General features: G+C 27.7%; 1 pseudogene across 1 annotated transcript; it reads right to left on the bottom strand.

Moving 5' to 3' along the window:
• Window positions 1-19,217: 19,217 nt before the first annotated feature.
• On the bottom strand, window positions 19,218-19,306 carry BDCG_17843 (annotated as a pseudogene). The gene has a single exon. The product of its transcript is annotated as a tRNA-OTHER (tRNA).
• Between the last annotated feature and the right edge of the window lie 4,244 nt (window positions 19,307-23,550).

The following is a 23,550-nucleotide window of genomic DNA, read 5'->3' as shown; positions in this document are numbered from 1 at the left end:
ACAGAATTAAGCAGATCTATTCAAAAAATTATGTCCTAGTCTTTTATAAAGAGAAAAATAAAAGAATCTTGTTTAAACAAGTGAAATGAAAGCTGGCAGAAATAAAAGAAGAGTATACATTATTCAAGATTTGAAACAAAACCTAAGTGAAAATCTTGTTCAATTAAATGTAAAAAGAAAATATTCTCATCTATAATACAGCTGAAACTAGAACATGACTATTTCAAATCTTATATACAAAGATTTGATGATAGATTTGACTCAATAGAATGCTTATTCTGCAATGCAAATGAGAATTATGAGTATATTATAATGCACTGTGTATTATACAATAGTCTCAGAGTCAGATTGAAAGAGAAGTATGATCTAAATCAATTAAATATAAGATTCTTATTCTCAACTGAGACAGGAATTAAATACTTAATAGACTTTCTATCAGAAACTCAAGCAGCTACAAGAAAATGGCTAAATTCAGAAATATCTGAATATGAAGAGAAGAAAATCAATCAGATATAGTCTGTTAAAACAGCTATATACTATCATTTAATAATTTGTTTTATTACAGTCTCTCTTTACTTTATCTTTTTCTTTCAATTTCTTTTTATCTATTCATTTAATGTGTCTATCTTTAAGACTGTGTTCTCTTTTCCTTTGTCATGATATTGTCAAATGATTTCAAAGTATCAGAAGATGTTAAAACACTGCAATTTGTAAGCAGTTTTTGTATTCTGAGCTGAAATTTTCTGATTTTGCATATCTGAAATTGATGAATGTATAATAGTTAACTTTACAGATATAGGAAAAACCCTGAGACCTAAAGGTTCTCAGGTAGATGTTATAGTCCCTGACTGCATACATCTATAATTGAAGAATAATAATAATAATAATAATAATAACTGATATGAGAAGAACATTTCACATCTCTGATATAGAAGAATTAAATCTGCTTATACATTAATAAGTAAAGAGAATAATTCATAAGACCTTCTCTGAAAGCATTCTGTATGTCATACAGAATCTGAAAGTGAAGAAAATCAAGATAAAGAATATACAGAAGAATAAGTGTATGAAGAAGCTTCTGAAGAAGTATGAAAAGATCTTCTGAATAGATTTTTCACTGAAATTACTGTCAGAATGAGAATTCATACATGAGATTGACACAGAGAATGCGAAACCAGTCAATCAGAATGCATACTCTCTGTCACAAATGCATCTTGAAGAACAGAAGTGTTATATCACAGATCTTCTAGAATGTGATCTCATACAACTCTTATCAAGTATGTGAGACTTTTCAGTTCTATTTGTGAAAAAGACAGGTGAGGAGTGACAGATGTGTATCAATTATCAAGCACTCAACAAGCTTATGATCAAGAATAAATATTCCCTGTCATGAATTCAATAACAGTTGAATATGATTGAAAACACTCAATATCTATCAAAGATCAATCTTCTCTCAGAATACTGACAGATATGTGTAGATGAACTGTCAGTCTCATGAACTACATTTAATATGTAATAGAGAAAGTTCAAATTCCTGATAATATCATTCAGTCTGACAAATGTGCCTGTCATCTTTCAAATAATGATGAATATGATTCTTCACAAATAAAATGAAATCTCATGTCTTGTATATCTCAATGACATTCTAGTCTTTTCAAACTTATACAATGAACATCTGAAGTATCTTGATAAAGTGCTTATAACTCTGACAGAGTATAATCTCTATATCAAATTAACAAAGTATGTGTTCGAAATGAAAGAGTTGAAGTTCATAGAATATGTAGTGAGTGATAACTATATACATCTCATTCTGAAGAAATTGAATGTCATAGTAAATTAATCACAGCTGAGAAATGTACACTATATATAACAGTTTCTTGAGTTAATCTTATATTACTGCAGATTCATCAAGAATTTCATATGAATATCTGTATTACTCTCAGATCTCTTAAGAGAAATGAATACAAATCTGTGAAAGAAGAAGTTTCATTCAATCATCTGAAATATTATATACAAAGAGACTTTTCTCACACTGAGAGAATATATAACAATATTCTCAGTACTTATTTAATCAGATTGTGATAAACCTTTCTACATAAAGATAGATGTATTTAAATAAGCTATCAGAGATGCTCTTCTACAGATGAGTAAGAACAGCAAGCTGCATCTGATAATGTATGATGATAGAAAACTATCAGATACTGAGCTCAATTATTCAATGTATAAAAAGAAATTGCTAGCAATTAAGTATATACTGATATTGTGAAATAGATATATTAACAACAGATATACAATAATAATGATTACAGATCACAAAAGTCTCATCTATCTACAATCAATGATAAAATCTTTTAAATACTTAGTATGTTGAATCTTAGAGTTTTAAGTGTATAATCTTTATATTAAATACTGAAAGAGATTGAACACTTTAATATCTAATGTAATCAGTCACAGACCTGATTTCATGAATAAGAGTTCTATAAATTAGATATAAGAAAAGTTTGTATTAAATATACTGAGAGAATGCAAGGAATCAGAATGAGTAAATATAATGATCTCTTACTTAAAGAATGACAAGATGTTGAATGATAAGTATCTCATGAAAGTAGTAGAAGAGATGCTTTCAAACTTCAAGCTGAGAAAATTAAAAAATGATGTTATACTTTACTGTGATCTAGAATATGTGAAAGCTCTCTATCTAGAATATTTATTTAAACATAACTTAATGACTCACATGCACAAGGAATTCAGTCACTTAGAAAGCTCTGAACTCATGAGTGTATCTGAATCAAGAGTATACTGGCCAAGCATGGCTGAGGATATTCAGACATACACTTACAAGTGCCTGAATTGTCAGGTTGTGAAAGAACCTAAGAAAGAGTTAGAATGTGAGAAAGTATAATATCAGATAAAGTGTATAATACAACTGTTCACATAATGAGAGATGAACCTCATAGACATATTATTACAAACATTAAATGAAAATTGATGAATAATCACTGCTATTGATTACACTACTGACTGGTCAGTCATGAAAGCAGTTTCAGAGATGACAGAGAAGGTGATGATGAAGTGCCTATATAATAAGATCTATGTCAACTATGAAATGCTACACAAGATTCTAACTGATAACAGTGTGAATTATGTAGAAGAAGTAGTGAGGCATTTCATAAGTCAGTTACAGACAAGATATCATAGATCAACATCATATCATTCACAGATGAACAGAAAGATAGAATACTTGAATAAAATCTTGAGTAACATGCTGATGAAATATCTAATGAGCAAGTCTACAAGACTATGAAATAAATATCTCAGACAGATGCTATTAGTCACATGAATTTGACAGCATGCAGCCTCTAAGCATTCATTATTCTATCTGTTGTATGAATTGCATTTGTGCATCTCAGAGAATGCTTTGAAAAAGATGAGAGAGGGAACAGCAGTTGCAGATGCAACAGTCACAGGTGCAACAGTTGCAGATGTAGCAGAAACAGCAGTTATGAATACAGCAGTTGCAGATGTGAAACCAAGATTGAAGAAGATCAGTTATATACATGCAAAAGCTAATGAGTTACTTCTGAACTGAGTAATTTAATTGAAAAGAATACAAGACTCACTAGTTAAGAAATTAAGTCTCAAGATAAAAATGTAAGTTCTTATATATAATGAGAGTTCTGAGAAGTTTTAATCTAGATGATTTGAGTTATATAAAATACTTAAATCACATTCTCTGAGAATATACACATTGAAAGAATCAGAGAAACAGATCTTATATAACTTAATAAATGATTCATGTCTTATAAAAGTAAAGATGTAAGATCTGAGCAGATTATAATTATCTACAGTACTATCATCAGTATTAAAAAAGAAGAGACTTATAATTGAAAAGTCTCACAAAGTAAGAGAAATTATAGACACTTATGAATCAGATAATCTCACTTATTCTGATCTTTTTACAATTATAAGAAAAGAATGAGAAGAAATGAAGAAATCAGATAAATATCACACTTTAATAAGTGATGAGACTGTAGCTGATTATATAATAACATGCTGCAGATAGCAGATACAACACAGTAAAGAGCAGTCTTAAAGTGACAGACTTACATATAAGTCAGATTGCAGAAGAAAAAGAAATTCAGAGTTGAATTCAACTGTTTATATCAGTTCAATTGCAGAGATAACAGAGGATGAATTATCTGAAATATTCACAGATGTATGAGATCAAGTTATCTCAATCTCTGAGAACACTCAGAGATTGAGCAAGATTAGTTTCAATGAGTTATTCACTGTAGTGATCTGAGCAGGTGAAGAGAGACAGTATAATATGTAAGACAGAATCACAAAAGATGAAAGCTGCTAAACCTAGTCATTGAATACTGTATTATATAGAGATCATATAAGAGTAGTGACTAGCAGATAAAGAAAAAGTGTAAGAAAAGAAAAGAGATAATAAATTAATCATCAACTGTAAGAGTCAGCTGTAAAAGATAAATGTTATTATATATACTTCATTCATTTTTATACATCACATGTTTAATCTATTTCTAATATCACATCATCTGAAAAATGTCAAAAACAAAGAAAATCTTAAAACTTGAGATTTGTAAGAAATTTAAGAGCTGTAAGCTGCTCTTGTAATAATACTGTGCATGTCTCTGATTTCTCTACTACTCTATGTACAATATTAATGTCATTTATTGCAAGATTGACTGAAATGCTAATATAGAAATGTGTACATGTACACATAGAAAAATTGAAGAAGAGTGTGAGATTCACAGAATCAGAAGTCAGAGCAGAAGAGATGAAGATAGAAGAAATGAAAGAAGAAGAAGATGCAGAACTGAATAAATAATAGTAAGAATCACTCAGAGCTAAACACTTATAATCTGATATATACACAACCTTCCCTGCAGAAGAGGGAGAGAAAGTGATGAGAGAAGCTTGAGAATGAGAGAGAATAGTCTTAATAGCATTATCATCTTTAATTAGAATGACTGCTGACACTGAAGTAACTAAGAATCATTATTAGCATATGAAAGATTATAAAATCAGAGATGACAATAGTTACTGAATGAACACTCACTGATCTTAGAGCTATACATATAATTAAAACACACACAAGGCTTCTCAGAAAGAGAGAGAGAGACACAGAGAAATATAGAAAGCAGAATACAGTGTGTGAATAGCTCATTTTCATAACAACATCTCAGATAAGATGTACAAGCCTCATGTCTGTGAGTGTAAAAGAGTATGATATCTGTGTTTCTATTTCTGAAAACATGAATATTCTTCACCTGTATCATGAAGTTGAATGACAAATATCAGAGAATAGACTGATATGAATTGATTATTCTGAAGATATTTATCAGAGCAGACATATCTATAATATTGAATTTAATAATTGTAAAAAGTTTCTTGATATTTGTGAATATCATAACTTTATATATAATAAAACTCATAATAACTTCTTCTAAGAACAGGAAAATCAGTGTCAGAAAGAGAAGATGAAAAAAGAAAAGACTTATAATCTTGACACTGTTGAGAGAGAGAGTGATTCTCTGATATAAATGAATAATTATCTTATTATAAATATTTAAAATGAATATAATAATCAGTATTCACAGCTGAGCTTCAGATAGTTATATTATATACAGTCTTCATACAATAAATTATTCTAGAAATTGATAAGAAGAGTGAGAGTATACATACTAAGAAATGTGATTCATTAAGTCTATACAACATCTCCTTGAAATAAGGAGAGCTGATAATGAAAGCAGATATAGCAGAATCAGAGAGAGCAGAGATAGTAGAAGTAGAAGAATTAGACACAGAGACAGAAGTAGCAGAAGCAGAAGAATCAGACATAGAAACAGATGTAGAAGATTGAGAGAGAGCAGCAGAGAAAGAAACAGAGAGAGTAGAGAAGAATGCAGAAGACTCAGTCATACATAATATAAATAATTTCTTCATTATTATGTTCTTCAAGTTCTTGATCAACAATTCAATATTGAGATCATGATCATCAGTGAATGTGAATCTGTCAACATATGAAGATTCTATATAAATTAAAACAAAAATATCAGCATCTGCAGTTATATAAAATGATCAGGAAAACATGATCAGATATCACTGAAGAAAAGAGAGTCAGAAATGTATGAGAAAATAAAGAAGATATGTCATTCATAGTAGTATGTTCTGATGATTATTAGAAGATAAATGAGTTCTGATCATGTTTCACAACATGTTACACTTACTGCTAATAAACTACTTAGTATGAGCACTACAAGAATACTTGTTGTGAGAATGAGAGATCATCACCAGAAATATGTATAATATGATAGATGAATAACAGATAGAAGATGTTAAACAGAAGAAGGAACAGAAATCTTGAATGAAATGATAACATTTAATGATGATGATGATGAAGAAGATGATTGAAGAATGAGAAAAGTTAGTGAATGAGTGATGTAATATAGTGAAAGTTTCTTTGTGAGAGTGTACATGAGATGCTAGTCAAATCAGAAATAGATCACATAATCATGAACACTAGTGATATGCTAATCTGCATGAAGCTAGAGTATACATTATGATCATGTAAGTGTGACTGAATCTGATGAGAGAGAATATAATTCAGAAGAATATACAATCACTGAATAATAATGCAGCCACTTCTGAACTTGCTTACAAATGTAAAGGGGCCATAGCGGTCACCAATTAATTTAGTGTACAGTATATAAGAAGCCGGCGTACGCCTGTAATCGTACGCTGGCTCAAGCAATCTTTGAATCACAAAACTTCTGTGTGGGATTATCCCCTGTTCTCCTCTATCACACCACAACCCGGGCCAAATTGCCATACAAATTGTAAGGTGAAAAGACCTAGCTATATGCATCAATCTTCTTGATTTTAGAAGATCTGTGATCTGTAATTGTGAAGATATCTGAGAAGCAATGTTCATAAAAACCCTGTTCATCTTTGATGTTTCAAAACATCAACATCAAGTCTTATTCTTGTACTGCTCTTCTCAGTCTGACTCATTCTCAGCAGAAAAATACAAAAAGATACCTCAGTAATAATATCAAGTGTATAATCAATGAACACTTCTGAAGTACAATCTCTATAAATATTCTGTCTGTCTTCAGTGTATCTAGACATCAATGCCAAGTCTCACTATTGTACCACCTCTCAAAATCTAGCTCATCCTCAGTAGAATAATATAAAAGAATACCTTGATAACAGTACTTGATACATAATCAGCAGATAATGAGTTAACAGAACAAGTCAACAGCATATCAACAACTATAAATTCAGTATATCTCAAGATCTGACTGAGCCTTTAATCCCTGCACAGTGAGATATATTAAATCTAGTTTTAATATCTCAATATTCAATAGATTCTATAAGAGATTGAGAAGAGCAATACTAGATTTCTATTGAATTTGAGAATTAACTCTATATTGATATAATTATTGACAAAGTCTTTTATTTTAAGATATAAATAATTAGTTCCTCTACATTCTGCTGATAATATTTATATTATTATATAGAAACAGACTTATATTCTCTATAATATTAAGACTCTGAAGAGAGAAAGTCTTGATAGAAAGTATATAGTAGTATATATCTTAGCAGTTTCTATCTCATTCTTTTACAGCAGTTAATGTAAAAAAAAAGATCTTAGAAATAGTTTTTTACTTCTCTTGAAAAAGTAAGATGTTTTTCTCTGAATTTTATACAATATTCTTACAAAGAATTAAAAATAAAGTTATTTTCTGTTATAATTTCATATTCTTTTAAGTAAGAATTACTTTTTCAGTGACTGAAGAGCTTTTATTAATACTTAATTCTCTTTTACACTCTTTATTAACTGATTTGAGTTGCACACTTATTATGTGAGAAGAATTGAATAATTTAGAATAAAATTGAATAGTTTTAATTAATTTCTCTGCAAAAAATTGACTTATTTTTTATCAGTTTTTCTCTCAAAAACTGTTATATTATCTGATTTATTATCAATTGATATAATACTTTTTCTCACTGTATCTCAAGAAGAAGTTTATAAAGATTTTATTGATTTATCTTAAAAATTAATTTTAGTTTATTAGATTCTCTTCAAAAATCTAATCTAGTTACTGAACTAGTATGAGAAAAATCAGATATTTTATAAATAAAAGTCTTTCATTCTTCTTTGAAACAGTCTGACTCACTTTTCAATTGAAAATAGATTAATAAACCTCTCAATTGAAACAGTCTGATCAACTTTTCATTTGAAAATAGACTGATAATCTCTCAATTCAAATAGTCTGATCAACTTTTCATTCAGTGAGTAAAATGAGTTCAAGAATACACTCAGTTAATGTGAAAAAAGATGTTTTCTCAGATACTGTTCCTGAGATTGAAATTCTAAAGAGAAGAAAGAAGAAAGAAGTAGAGAAATAACAAGTTCTTGAAATACAGAAACTGGAAAAAGCAAGCAAAATTCTTGAAAAATAGTGTCTGAGTGAGAAGAATGAAGAAGTTCTGTTAATTCTTCATACTCAGACTAGACAACTACAAGAAATGATCAAGTTCAAACTTGAAATCTCAAATACAATTCAAAAAACATTGAAATCTTCTAGTACAGTCACTGACTCTTTCTTATCTTCTACTTCTTCATCTTCTTCTTCAAATCAGAAGAAAATATATGCTCAAGTAGCAGAATCTGCTGTCTCTAAACCTGCTATTTTAAAACCTGCTCAAAATTCTGAGAAAACTGAGAAGAATACTACTCAGATCTCTGTTCATAGAAAAGAAATAAAAGAAATATAAAAAGAGAAGAACTTTCAAATCTTCAGAAATAGAAGACTTATTCTCAAAGTCTTAAATCAGAAGATCTTACAAAAAAACAAGTTAAACTCAAATCTCATTTTCAGAATTAGAAATGAAATTAATCAGCAGTTCTTTTCTCAGTTAATGACTGATATTAAAGATTAAAAATTAGTCATAGCTTCAATTGAGTCATCTTTCTTTGAAAATTCTATTATTTTGACTACAATGCCTGAATTCAGTGCAGAATTCCTCATTCAGAATGAGAATCTCTGAAAATCAGTAATAGAATCTCTACTGAATACAACACTTCTATCTGAGAGAGATGAAAAGTGAGATAAATTCATTCTTTATAATATTTCAGTTGAAATTTTTGACTGTGAGAAAGAAATACTACTTCTTAAAAATGAATTAGAAGAATACAATTCTATTCAACTGAGAAAAGAGTCTATATAACTTAATTCAATTGAGTTCAGACAGAGTAGAAGAAATACCTCTGTTCTAGTATATATAAAAACACTTGAACAATCAAGAATCTCTGAAGTAAGAGTAGCAGATTTAAAAATGAGAGTTTATGAATATAAAGACTCAAGAATGAATCTCACAGCTCAAACACAATGTTCAAACTGTCAAAGATATAGATACTTTACATTCTCTTATTTCAGAGACTCAAAATGCATATTCTGTGCTAGAGATTACAAAACTAGTGAGTATAAATGTGAAACATGCTTAAAAAGAGATGAAATATGTTAATATACTCTGCTTAAGTGCTTCAATTGTAAAGAAAAACATGTATCTAGCTCAAAAGAATGTGTAATTGCTTCAAGAACTCAGAAGAACTGAAGAAAAGATAAAGCTCAAAGTGAATCTAAAACTGAAGAGAAAAGTCAAGCTAGTAAATCTATAACTGTAAGCTCAAAAAGAAGAAACTCTTAACTATCTAAGTCTTCAAACTTCAATTCTCTAGCTAAATGTAAACAGAATTTGAATTCTCAAATATCTATTAAGATTAGAGAATTGAGAAATAACTATGATAATAAACTAGATAGAATGTAAGCAGTTCAGATTTCTGCTTTTCAAAATAGTTACAATCTACTATCTGATGATAGTGATTAGATTCTACTCTATCTTCATTCTCTTTTAGTATGAATGTATAACAAAAACAACAAAAAAGTTTAAAAACTCTTTAAAAATCATATTTATTTAAAACAATGTGAATAGAAACTTAAATTGTATTTATTCTTATCTTCAGATTGTATTTGAATAAAAAGTTGATTTTATACTTCTTTAAGAACTAAACTTTGATACTGAGTAAAAGTACATTATTTCTCATTCAAGCTATTACTGCTTTCTTTCTGAAAAATCTGAGATAAAATCAAGAGTAGTGATCTATGAGAGAAAGAAATCAAGATATCAATTTAATCTGAGATTTGATATTATATCTGACTCTGATATTCTAGTGAGTGATATTATAGATAAAGAGAATGAGTTTAATACTATTCAACTTATAAATATCTATAATAAAAAGTCATTGAAAGAAAATAACAATATCTGAATAATTAACAGAGGATTTTTAAATATAACTTTCTTAAAAAACTCTATAATTGCAGAAGACTTTAATCCACATTATCTGTGATAAAACTCACAGTGTATAAGAGCAGTAAGAGCAGATAAACTGATTGAATGAACTTTTAAGTATTTAATAGATTTAGTTAACAAGTCTGATCAATAAACATTCTTTAGACAAGATATGAAATAGAAATCTATTATAGACCTAACTTTCATATCATAAAATCTAATTGAAAAAAGACTTATAAACTGATTTATTAATTCAAATGAAACCTTAGAATTGAATCATGAGATCATTCAATTTGATATTGAACTGAGTGAAAAATAAAGAAGTGAAAATCCTCTTCTCTCTAATCAGTATAACTTTGAAAAAGCTGATTGAAAAGCAGTTGAAGAAAGAGTAAAATAGCTGAAATCTGAAAGATAGAGTAAGCTCTATTGAAATCAAAGTCAAGATATCTCAAATGAAATGCTTGAGAATAGAGTAAAGCTGATTACATCTATTCTTCTAACAAGTATTAGAGAAAATATTTCAAAGAAAAAGTCTTCTGAGTATTTCAAACCTTGATGAAATGACAATATCACTTTCAAATGAAAGCAATTAGTCACTGCTAAGAGTAGACTGACCGTGTGACCGTGTCTGAAATCAGGACCAGAATATTTGATAGTCTCATTATCAATTCAACTGATCTCATTACACTGTTTTAATATTAGATAGTAGTTTCATACTGTCTCAGTGAGACTTACTGTCTACTCTTATCACATTTTTCAAATGAGATCATGATTTCCACTTCTCAATTTAAATTATTTTTATTACTTTAAATGACTTTAAATCTCATTTGAGCATTATTAAAAAGTGTTACTTTTTAAAAAATTAAAAATAGTCTAAAAAAACCTTAAAATGTCTAAAAATAGTAACTTTATACCAAGAATGGGACTAAATGAGATCAAATAGAACCACTTTCTTATTTTTTCTAAGTCATGGTTCCATTTTGAGATCTGATATATAGTCACTTTGCATGTTTTTTTAATGATTAGTCCCAGCGGGATTCACGCTAAGAAATGTATGAGACCAGATCAAATGAGATTAAATGTGAAATTCATAGTCCCGGCGGCCAGTCTAGCTAAGAGAGATTGAAAGAATAACTTAATATCTGATGAAGAGTTCAAAGCTATTCAAAATAAATATTTTTCAGATATTAAAGTAGTCAAAACAGATTACTGAAACAAATTTCTTAAAGAAGTATAAGAAAAAGAAGTTTTTAAAGTCTTCAACTATACTAAAATAAGAAGTATAGCAAAGCTTTCAACCTTAGAATATGAATTTCACAATGAATTGTATACAGCAAACTCTTTTGAGAAAAAATATCAAGCTTTTATAAGAATTTTCTTTCAAAACTCATCACATTTAGAAGAGAAGAATATGTCATTTCATGAATATATTAATGAAAATAACTGGGAATGATCTGAACTTACATATGATAAACTAGAGTCAGCAATATTCTCAAGTTGAATTAAAACTGCTGCAGAGCCTGATTCAATTTATCACTTAATTATTCAAAACACATATTTCTACTTGAAGAATGAATATTTTAAGCTCTTTTTTAATCTATTAAAAAATGATTATTATTCTGAATACTGAAGAGAAGCTACTAAAGTAATTCTTGCAAAGTCTAATAGAAAAGCATTAATTTCTAAGTTATATAGAGTAATATCTCTGTTGAACTGTTTGAGAAAAATTCTAGAAAAGATAATAGCTATCAGATTATCTTTTATAAGCTCTATTAGTAATTCTCTTCTATTTAATCAATAAATGAGAGATAGAAAACAATATTTTGCAATTAACACTGTTCTCTCAGTTATTCATGAGATTCAAGTAGTAAAACATGAAGATCTGGTCTCAACTGCAGTTTTTATTAATATAAAAGATGCATTTAATCATTTTTCAAAGTCTAAGATGATTCAAACTTTGAATATGTTAAAACTGTCACTTTCTCTAATAAAATGAGTTAATTATTTTATATCTAAAAGAATTATATAACTATTATTTGATGAAAGAAAACAAGATAAAACTGAGATAAAAATAAAAATATCACAAGAATCTTCAATCTTATCTGTTTTATTTATAATATACACTGCATATCTGTGCAAGAATAGAGAGATGAAAATAGTGAGATCTCTAAGTTATGTAGATAATATTGATCTACTCTACAGTTCAAAGACAATCAAAGAGAATTTAGAAGTGATTGAGAAAGCAGTAAAGAAAATCTTTGTTAGAGCAGATATCACTCTAATTCAATTTAATATGAATAAAACTGAGTTAATTCACTTTTTTTCAGATTTAATAAGAAAGAAGTAAGTCTAACTCTTTTAAATAAAGTGATTAAACTCAGTTTAAATGTCAAATGACTAGAAGTATGATTAAACTCTAAGTTGAATTTTAAATATTATATTTAACAAAGAATCATCAAGACAGAGAGACTACTGAATAGTATAATCAGACTATCAAATACTGAGAGAGGTCTATTCTTTCAGACTATAAGACAGTTATATATAATCTGTATTATCTCAGTAGCTGATTATGAAGTTTAAGTTTAATGAAATAATCAAGATAATTTTACTGAACTCTTTCAAAGTCTATAAAACAGAGCTTTGAGAAGAATTCTGAGAGCATTCAAATCATCTTCTATTAAAGTAATGAAAATTAAAGCTTCAATTTCATCTTCTGTTATTTGATTTGAAAAGACCTGTATGAACTATACTCTGAGAGTCATGAAGATGAGCTTAAATTATATAATCAGAGAAAGAGTCTCTTCTTCATTTTCATCAGTTAACTCAGGAAATGAACTGAATTAAAATAGATTTCTTAATTGAAATGAGAATAATACTTTAAAGGAAATGCTCTCTTAACTGTATAGACTATATTCACTTATTAAGAATTAATTTTCTTCATTAAATGTTGAGAAAATTGATCATGAGAAGATATCTCTCTGAAGAGAAAAGCTGAAATCTCTCATAGACTTATAAATAAGTGAACTATCTAAAGAGAGAGAATATGAACAGTATTTAAAGAAGATCTTTATAATCAATATAAAAGACTCTATTCTGATTTACTCAGATGACTTAAAAAATGAGAATTTGAATAGATTAGACACAGGCATTGCTTATACTGAAGATAATATCAATTTTATCTCAGATTTCTGAAATTTAGACTGTGAATCTGAAGTCTTTGATACTGAACTATTTACAATAGTGAAAGCTTTCAAACTCATTGAAATAAAATCTTATAAAAGTGCAAATAGTTTGAAAGAGATATGAATATTCTCTGATAATCAAGCTACTTTAAAGAGACTTTGAAATAGTCAGATTCATAATGATTAAATGAATCTTGAACTGATTTTAAACTCTGTTTTGAAAATTCAAAAGAAAAGAATATTAAAACTGATAATTCATCTACATTGAGTTCCTGCTTATATAAATATTCATTATAATGAATTGACTGATTTAGCTGTAAAAAAGAGTTCAGAATTAAGCAGATCTATTTAAAAAACAGTGTTCTGATCTTTCATAAAGAGAAAGATAAAAGAATCTTGTTTAAATAAGTGAAATGAAAGCTGATAGAAACAAAAGAAGAGCATACATTATTCAAGATTTGAGATAAAATGAAAGTGAAAATCTTGTTTAATTAAATGTAAAAAGAAAATATTCTCATCTATAATTCAGCTGAAACTAGAACATGATTATTTCAAATTCTATATACAAAGATTTGATGATAGATTTGATTCAACAGAGTGCTCATTCTGCAATGTAAATAAAAATTCTGAGTATATTGTAATTCATTATGCATTATACAATAGTCTCAGAGTCAGATTAAAGAAGAAGTATGATTTAAATCAATTAAATATAAGGTTCTTATTCTCAACTGAGACAGGAATTAAATACTTAATAGACTTTCTATCAGAAACTTAAGCAGCTATAAGAAAATGACTGAATTCAGAAGTATCTGAATATGAAGAGGCAGAAATTGATTAGATATAGTCTGTTAAAACAGCTATACACTATCTTTTAATAATTTTATTTTGTTATAGTCTCTCTTTACTATACTTGTTTCTTTCTGTTCTTTTCTATCTATCTATTTAATGTGTCTATCTTTAAGACTATGTTCTCTTTTCCTTTGTCATGATATTTTCAAATGATTTCAAAGTATCAGAAGGTGTTGAAATACTGTAATTTATAAACAGTTTTTGTATTCTGAACTGAAATTTTCTGATTTTGCATATCTGAAATTGATAAATGTATAATAGTTGACTCTATAGATATAGGAAAAACCCTGAGAACTAAAGGTTCTTAGGTAGATATCATAGTCTCTGACTGCATACATCTATAATTGAAGAATAATAATAATAATAATAATAATAATAATAATAATAATATATAAACACTGAGAAATACTCATTCTACATACAGAAGATTGATTTCTTAGATTATATTATTAGAGTTAATAACATTTCAATGAATAGAAGTCAGATCTTCATCATTGAGAACTGGCCAGCACTGCAGATATATTATAAGATACAGATATTTCTAGAATATATGAATTTCTATAGATAATTCATCGATGCATATTCATGAATTACTGCCTCTCTTACAGATCTGTTAAAGAGAAGTGTTAAAGACAGGAAAACAGAACTGTTTATTCTCACTTAAGATACTGTGTGAGTATTTGTAGAATTAAAACAAGCTTTTACAGATGTTATAATACTGAATTACTTTAATTCTAACTTATTCAGTCAGTGTGAGACTGATGCATTCAGAAATGAGATCTGTGAAATTTTTTCACAGTTAATATTGAAGACCTTTTAACATTAAAAGAATTAGAGAATAATAGTCTCTGAGAATACAGATAATGAAATATTTATAAGAGAAGACTTTTTTACAGAGCCTATAAGATGTTATAAATGAAGATCAGTGATCTTCTTCTTTAAGAAGTTATCACTCACATAGAGAAGGTATAATACTTATAATTAAGAAATGTTAATAATTGTCAAATTCTTTAAGATCTGATAACATTATCTTCAGAGTAGTAAGTACTTAGTATAAGTTCTCACTGATTATATAAATCTGCATTACTTCTTGATAATAAAGAGCTTGATAGAATGTTAAGTCAGATGAGCAGAGCTGCTTTCAGAGTATGATTTCTATATCTGATAATATCTGATACTGTTCAGATCAGCTTGACTCTGCTAACATACTGTTTAAATAATCTAATTATAATATTATTAATGAGAAGAAGAATTCTATAAAAGAATCTCTATTATCACTGCAGAAGAAGCTGACTGCAGAGAATTAAAATTCTCTGAAACTTGAGAACAGTGTCAGTAAGATAGCTGTGTAACTTAGTATAGAAGATGAAAGAAAATCTGAGTCTCTGCAGAGAACTAACACTGAAGATTATAAGCTTCTTATATTATATCTTACTATTATTGAATTAGTAAAGAATAAAACAGTTTACAATTCTTTAACTTAACTACTTTTAGAATTTATTAATAAGTTACAGTAGAGAAACATCTCTACTGCAGCTTGAATTCAGAAGTTAAGAAAGAAAGAATTCAGTTTAAACTTAAAAGAGACAGATTCTGAGTGAGACAGTACTGCTAAGAAATCAAGTCACTGATAATTAGAAGAATATAAACTTCTACTATTAAATAATTCAGTCTTCATTTCTCATAGCAGAGCAGTGTGTCAGAAGTTATTAAGAATTTATTATAATAATTTTCATACTGAGCACTTCAGGTTAGAGAAGACTAAGAAGCTTCTAAAATCTAAATATATTTAAGACAAGCTTTAGATAAATATCAAAGAGTATATTAAGACTTATAGTATCTGTTAAAGAATAAAGATTCTGCAGTATAAGTAATATAATGAGTTAATATCACTGTCTATTTCAAAGAGCTTATAATAGAATCTATTAATAAATTTCATAGTTGATCTACTGAAGTCAACAAGAGTCAAAGAATATAACTTAATTTTAATCATTATTAACTACTTTATAAAGATAATTAAATATATTTCTATCTATAAAAAGATTAAAGTCTCTGAATTAACTGATCTATTATTAGATATCATTATTTATAATCATAGTACTCTGAAATTTTTAATAACAGATCAAGAATTTCTCTTCATTAGTAAATACTGCTTAGCTTTTTACTATCATCTTATAATAAGATATCTTCTCAGTACTGTATTTCATTCATAGATAAATAATTAGACTGAATATCAGAATCAGATATTAGCATGATATCTTTAAGTATTCTGTTTATATTATTAGAATAATTAATTTAAATATCTTCTGACTACTGAATTTGTGTATAATAATGTAAAGAATGTAACTTTAAAGATATCTTCTTTCTATACTTATTATAAATATAATTCTTCATTACTCAGTGATATTATGAATGATATTTTAAAGAGAAGAATAGACAGTCAGAATATTAAACAGATACAGAGAACAGAGTATCTCTCAGTATCAGAAGTAAAAGCAAGATTGAAACTTTTAAATAAAATTTATAAGAAGACAGTGAAAAGTATTTACTGTACTCAGAAATAGCAGATAGAATACTATAATTGAAAACATCTTTTAATAAAGTTTTTAATAGAGAATCAAGTACTACTTTCAGTAAAGAATATCAAGACAATGAGATTATATAAGAAGCTCAGTGAGTAGTGACTAGAATCTTTCTCAGTAATAAGAGTAATAAGTAAATAGATATATAAGTTGAAATTACTCTCAGAATTGAAATCAATTTATTCTGTTTTTCATATTTTCTATTTAAAGCTCTATAAGTAATGCTTTAAAGCAGAGCTGTCTCAGCTGAATAGTATTGAGATTAAGAGAGATACTGAATATCTTATAAAGAGATTATTAAATAAGTAAATATATTACAGTAAGCTTCAATATCTTATTAAATAAGAAGATTATTTATTATCAGAGAATTTATGAAAACTACTTAAGTATTTGAAAAATGCTGAGAAAGAGATTGTAAGCTATAAGATAATTAGTAGAGACTGCTCTATTATACATCAGAGACATTGAATAAGAAATACTGTTTAAAACTTCTCATTTTTCTCAAAGAGTTTTTTAGAGATAATCTCAAAGTAATGAGTCAGTGTTTTATAAATTCTATAGCACTCTTCTTCTATTTTCTTTTAAAGAATTTTTATAAGTTTAATAAGACTATATAAGTATAAAATTCCTGAAGCAGTTAATAAGAAAAGAAAGAGATATTTGAAATTAATAAGATTAATATTATTAATCTATAAACTACTGCTATTCTAATAGAGTTGCAGTCTGTAGAAAAAGTAAAAAGAGAGATCAGAGCTTACTTATTAATAATCTCATTCTCATCAAACTTATTCTTCACTATTAAAGTCTCTGACACAGACATCTTTATCTGCTGAGAAGTTAGTACTGTGACACTGTAGAGAAGCATGCTGTAGAAGAGTATAAAAGATACTTAAAGTATTAACTTATTAATTTATAAAGTATCTTAGTCATTTACTTCAATTAAAGTAAGATTCTCTTCAATTAGTAATTAATCTCTGTGATACTTTTAATGATGATACTGATCAATCTCTTCTTTTTAAGATCAGTTATTCTGAGATATTTTTTTATTTTGAAGATTTATATTTTATCTTCTTCTACAGATGAGTAAGAGAGATCTCTTCAGTCTTGACAGAATTTATCAATACTTGAAGCTCTGAGACTCTTGCTCTGTACTACTTAAGCATCTGAGCTTCTTATCAGAACTGACATAATATTTTCTTATAAGATAATACTTACAGAGAGATAAAAGTTATTGTTACAAATATAACAGAAATAATAAGAGTAAGAGAAGAAGTGAGTATATAAGATTTCTTCTTTCTTCAGCTGCTTAATACAGTGCAGACAAGTGATAATACTGATTAAAGACTGTATCAGAGTCTTCTCACAGAGAGAAGATAAAGAAATTATAAAACTCTGTAAATTAAACTCAGCAGTATTCTGAGCAGAGCTCAGATATTATTATTATTATTATTATTATTATTATTATTTCATTATACTCATATGCAAGCGGAGCTTATAATGAGTCCTTGCATGATGTTAAATACAGGTCAAGTGTTGATTATACAGGAGGAAATACAGATGTTGAGATCATGCCAAGAAAATAAGAACATAGAAAAATACAAAGAAGTGACAATTAGATACATGCGATAATAACTTCCTAGCTCAGAAACATAGAGTAATTCATTGAAGTGATTTGTACACCTCTGTATTTATTAGAAACCTGAGGTGCTTGAGTTCCAGATTTAATGTATTCTCTACAGGTTTCGAACCCACGCGCCTTGGTTTCCCACGCCAAGGTGCTACCAGGTGGCTGCATTAACTATTCAGCCACCGGGGCTTTTACAGAAAGACTGTATCAGAGTCTTCTCACAGAGAGAAGATAAAGAAATTATAAAACTCTGTAAACTAAACTCAGCAGTATTCTGAGCAGAGCTCAGATATTATTATTATTATTATTATTATTATTATTATTATTTCATTATACTCATATGCAAGCAGAGCTTATAATGAGTTCTTGCATGATGTTAAATACAGGTCAAGTGTTAATTATACAGGAGGAAATACAGATGTTGAGATCATGTCAAGAAAATAAGAACATAGAAAAATACAAAGAAGTGACAATTAGATACATGCGATAATAACTTCCTAGCTCAGGAACATAGAGCAATTCATTGAAGTGATTTGTACATCTCTGTATTTATTAGAAACCTGAGGTGCTTGAGTTCCGGATTTAATATATCCCCTGCGGGTTTCGAACCCACGCGCCTTGGTTTCCCACGCCAAGGCGCTACCGGGTGGCCGCATTAACCATTCGGCCACCGGGGCGCAGAGCTCAGATATATTATAATAGAAGAACTATGAATTGAGCTTCTCAGAGCTGCTGTTTCTGAAACTAAGCTCTCTCTGAGATTCTCTCTGAATGATCACACAGAGTCATATATCACTGTGTTAACTGAAAAGAGAAACAGTGTTACAACAGCAGTAGAGAGAGTAGAAGAAGAACTAAATATGAATAAACTAACTAATAGAAGAAATAACATCTCTCTGTAAGATATAGTTACTATCACTGTGACTGTAAGAGATGTAAAAAAAGAAGAAGATATGATAATAAGAGCAGTTACTTCTATAACTTATTAACACTGCTATCTCTATCTTCAATCTGACTTTCTTAACAGTCACAGAGACTGCAGCTGTATCATGAAGACATTTATTACTTACTAGAAAATATCAGAATAAGTCTCTTATTATCTTTCAAGAATGATACTCTTATATACTCACTATTAAAGATGAAGAGAAGGAAAAAAAATTGTGTTATAAAAAGAGAAGATCTTTTCAAAAAATTCTACTACTACTATTAACTTTGTCTCTAAAATACATCACTTTTGCAGAGAATTTCATATATAGAACAGAATATAATAAGAGATCTATAAGTCACTTATTAACTATATTTTTCACATTTTAAATTAATATATAAAAAACTCACTTATTATATATTTAATTTGAACAGAGATGAGAAAAGAAGATCTACACAGTTAGTAGAAAAACTCATCTATTTCTTTATATTATATACAGTATATATACTATTAATCAGTTGACAACTGTTGCTATACAATAAAGATAACTTCTAATTCAGTAATCTTAAAAGTATTAGAACTATACTCTTAAAGAGAAGAGTATTATCATATCTCTGACTATATTAAGACACTATTATAGTTTTATACAGCTTATTACTTCTCTGTAGATGATTTTATTCATTCTATAGATTATTTAAACTGATTTCTAATCACTTTATAATATTATTCAGATATATTATGAAAAGATCTGATTAATAAATATAAGAACTCTGCTTTTATATAAGATTAGTAGATTACTCTTTCATAGTAGTAAGATACTGCTGAGATATCACTCTAACTATTCTTACTTATAAAATAAGAGAAGAGTATCTATTCATTATCTATATAGAATAGCTAGATACTGGCTTTTTATTAAAGAAGTCAGTAATTTGTTTTCTTCTACTGAAATATATATAAGAGTTACTGCATTTCTCATACAATCTTCTTAGTATACTAAGTACTATATCTGTGATATTCTTGTTATAATCTTGTAGCTCATGAGCTCACTATTCAAGTAAGATAGTCAAGCTCACTTATACAGCTTCTTAAATAACTACCTCTATATGACGCCGTCAATCAGTCACTGCTTCAGTTCCGTCACGTTACAGATACTATGTCTATGCTCGCGTTCAAGAGTTCTCTCATATTATTGATAGACATAGCTATATTATTCATTGAATGTGTAATATCTGTGTTTAAGAGTTCTTCAGAATTGAGTTCTTCAGTATCAAAAGAAGTGTAATTATATGAATATCTTATACATTTAAGATATCAGAACTCTCAGATCTTTTACTGATATTCTCTTTATAAGATCTTGTTACAGAGTCAGAGTAACTGATGAGTAAGCTTTTATTTATCTAGCAGAGACTCAGTGTCTGCTTAACTAGTCTGTGATTATTTATTTTCTTATTTCTTACACATTTCTAATAAGAAGATAATAAATGTTTTTTAAGTGTAAGAGATCTATACTGAATAGATCAGTATTAATATATAAATCTTATATAACAAAAGTGAAAAACATTAGAGAAGAAAAATAAAAGAGAAAGTATAAGAATCAGTAATTAAAGTGAATATTTATAGACTGACTATGTAACTGTGTCTGAGACCAGAATCAAACTTTACAGTTATTATATTATCTAAAAGTATTACTTCTAATCATGATTTGTATTCATTACATTGATTTCAAATCATGTTATTTCAAATATTAAAGATCTCAGATTCACTTTTCAAATAAAAATCTAGTTCTAGATAAAGAATATATTTTAATTCTTAGTCATATTTTCATTCTGATCTTATTATTGAGAATAATATTAAATGAGACTATGAAATCACTTCTTACTTATATAATATCATAACATAGTACTCATTTATTGAAAATTCAATAGAAAGTATTATTAAATATTATTACTTTTCTAAATACAGATTATAATTTATATAATTTTAATTATGAAAAAAATATAAAATATAAAAGAAAAATAAAAAATAAAAAATAAAACAAAAACAAGAAAAAATCATAATAAAAAAAAAGAGAAAGAAAAAGAAAATAAAAGAAAAAGAAAAAAAGAAAAAAATAAAAATAAACAAAATCAAGATTACAGAGTCACAGTATTTTTAAAATACTTACTTCTCAGAGTCTTTATAATATTCATTACTAATTATATATTTCTTATAGTGAGAGTAACATAGCTATAATAAGTTATTATCTTAATATTATCTAATAAATAATCAGTATATATCTGTATAAATGTGAATATTTAGAAAATATATACTTAAAAAGTATAGTCAGAGTGAACTCTGCTATTACTTGAATAATATCAAGAGTAGAATACTGAAATTAATAATTTCTTTCATTGATTTCACAGATAAGATATATGAAGATAGTCTTGAGAAATATAAGATTCTCTGACTTCTGATAAAAACAGATCTCATAGAGAGACTCTATTTTCATAATATCAGAGACTGAGTATTATTAAAAAGTATTACTTTCATGTAATACATATATACTTTCTGTGATAATTCACTCTCTGTATATATAACTGAGAGTTGAAGCTTTTTCACACTGTATAACTCTCTCTGAGATGCTGCTACTGATTTGCAACTCATACAGTCTCTCAGTTCAGTACACACTGTGTATATACAGCTCTGTATACTGAGACTGTGTTGATTATTATAGTCTGATATGATACTTGCTTTTCACAGACCATGTTTTATTTGAGAGAGAGAAGAAGAAAGACACAACTATTATTTTATTAAAGAGAGATAAATAATTAATAATATTAAATATAAGTTAATTCTTCTGTATTTAAAATTTGATTAGTCTATACTCTTTAATTTAAGAGTTTCTAAGAGTATTTTAATAGTTTTCATATCAGCTTGAACTTAGTAATGAGTTGAAGAAGAAGAGAAAAGAGAGAAGAAAGAAATGAGAATAACTTATCTTTATAATATAAAAACAGAGAATCACTGTAATCATTCTCTCTAGTAATAAAGATCTGTTTTCTGTATGTATCTCTAATATAGATTATATGATAACTGTATACAAAGAATATTAATAGTGCATGTATTAAATAAAGATAATATTGCTATGTAATACTGTAGCTGTTTCTATACATCTCTGAAAGCTGTTAATATTTTCTTTAAGTCTCTTTAGATTTAATAAGTTAGTAATATATTTCAATGCACTTCTTCTTTTATTATTATTATCATCATTGTGGCGGGCTGCGCCCGATCAATCATATAGACTATTCCGTTACACTTCACAGATTTCAACCGCTTCATTCTTGAATGCGTACGCGTACACTCCGATTCTCGGCCATTCTCAATCACCGATCCTCAGCCGTCACTAACATGTATAGATTCTTCCACTCTGAAGCTTCATCACATACATCATCACATACACATATAAATATTCACTTTGATCACTAATTCTCACACTTTCTCTATCTTTTTCTTCTCTAATATTTTTCTCTTTGTTATATAAGATCTATTAATATAATATCAATCTATTCAGCATAGACTTCTTATACTAGAAAAACATTCAGTATCTTCTTATTAGAAATGATTATTTACACATTGTCTTCTTATTAGAAATAATTACTCATCAAGATATTCAAATGCATAATAATACATAATAAATAGAGAAACAGTTAAATAGTTAAGTGAATACTGAGTTCTCAGATAGAAGCTTGCTTATCAGTCACTCTGACCCTGTAATAAGATTTTACAAGAGAATATCAGTGAAAGATCTGAGAGTTCTGATATTTCAGATATATGAGATATTTATACAATTACACATCTGATAATCAATATAATCATGTCTAATAATAATATGAAACTCTTGAATACAAGTATAGATATGATGTCACAGTGACTCTAAGTAATATTGAAATTACAATAATGATAAATAGCTGATATGCATACAACTTAACAATGTTAATATGAAGAGATTCAATAATT

This window comes from Blastomyces dermatitidis (assembly GCF_000003525.1).
Source record: "Blastomyces dermatitidis ER-3 genomic scaffold supercont1.12, whole genome shotgun sequence".
Taxonomy (NCBI): domain Eukaryota; kingdom Fungi; phylum Ascomycota; class Eurotiomycetes; order Onygenales; family Ajellomycetaceae; genus Blastomyces; species Blastomyces dermatitidis.
Note: the sequence above shows the minus strand (reverse complement) of the source record. Positions and strands in the feature narration are given on the sequence as shown.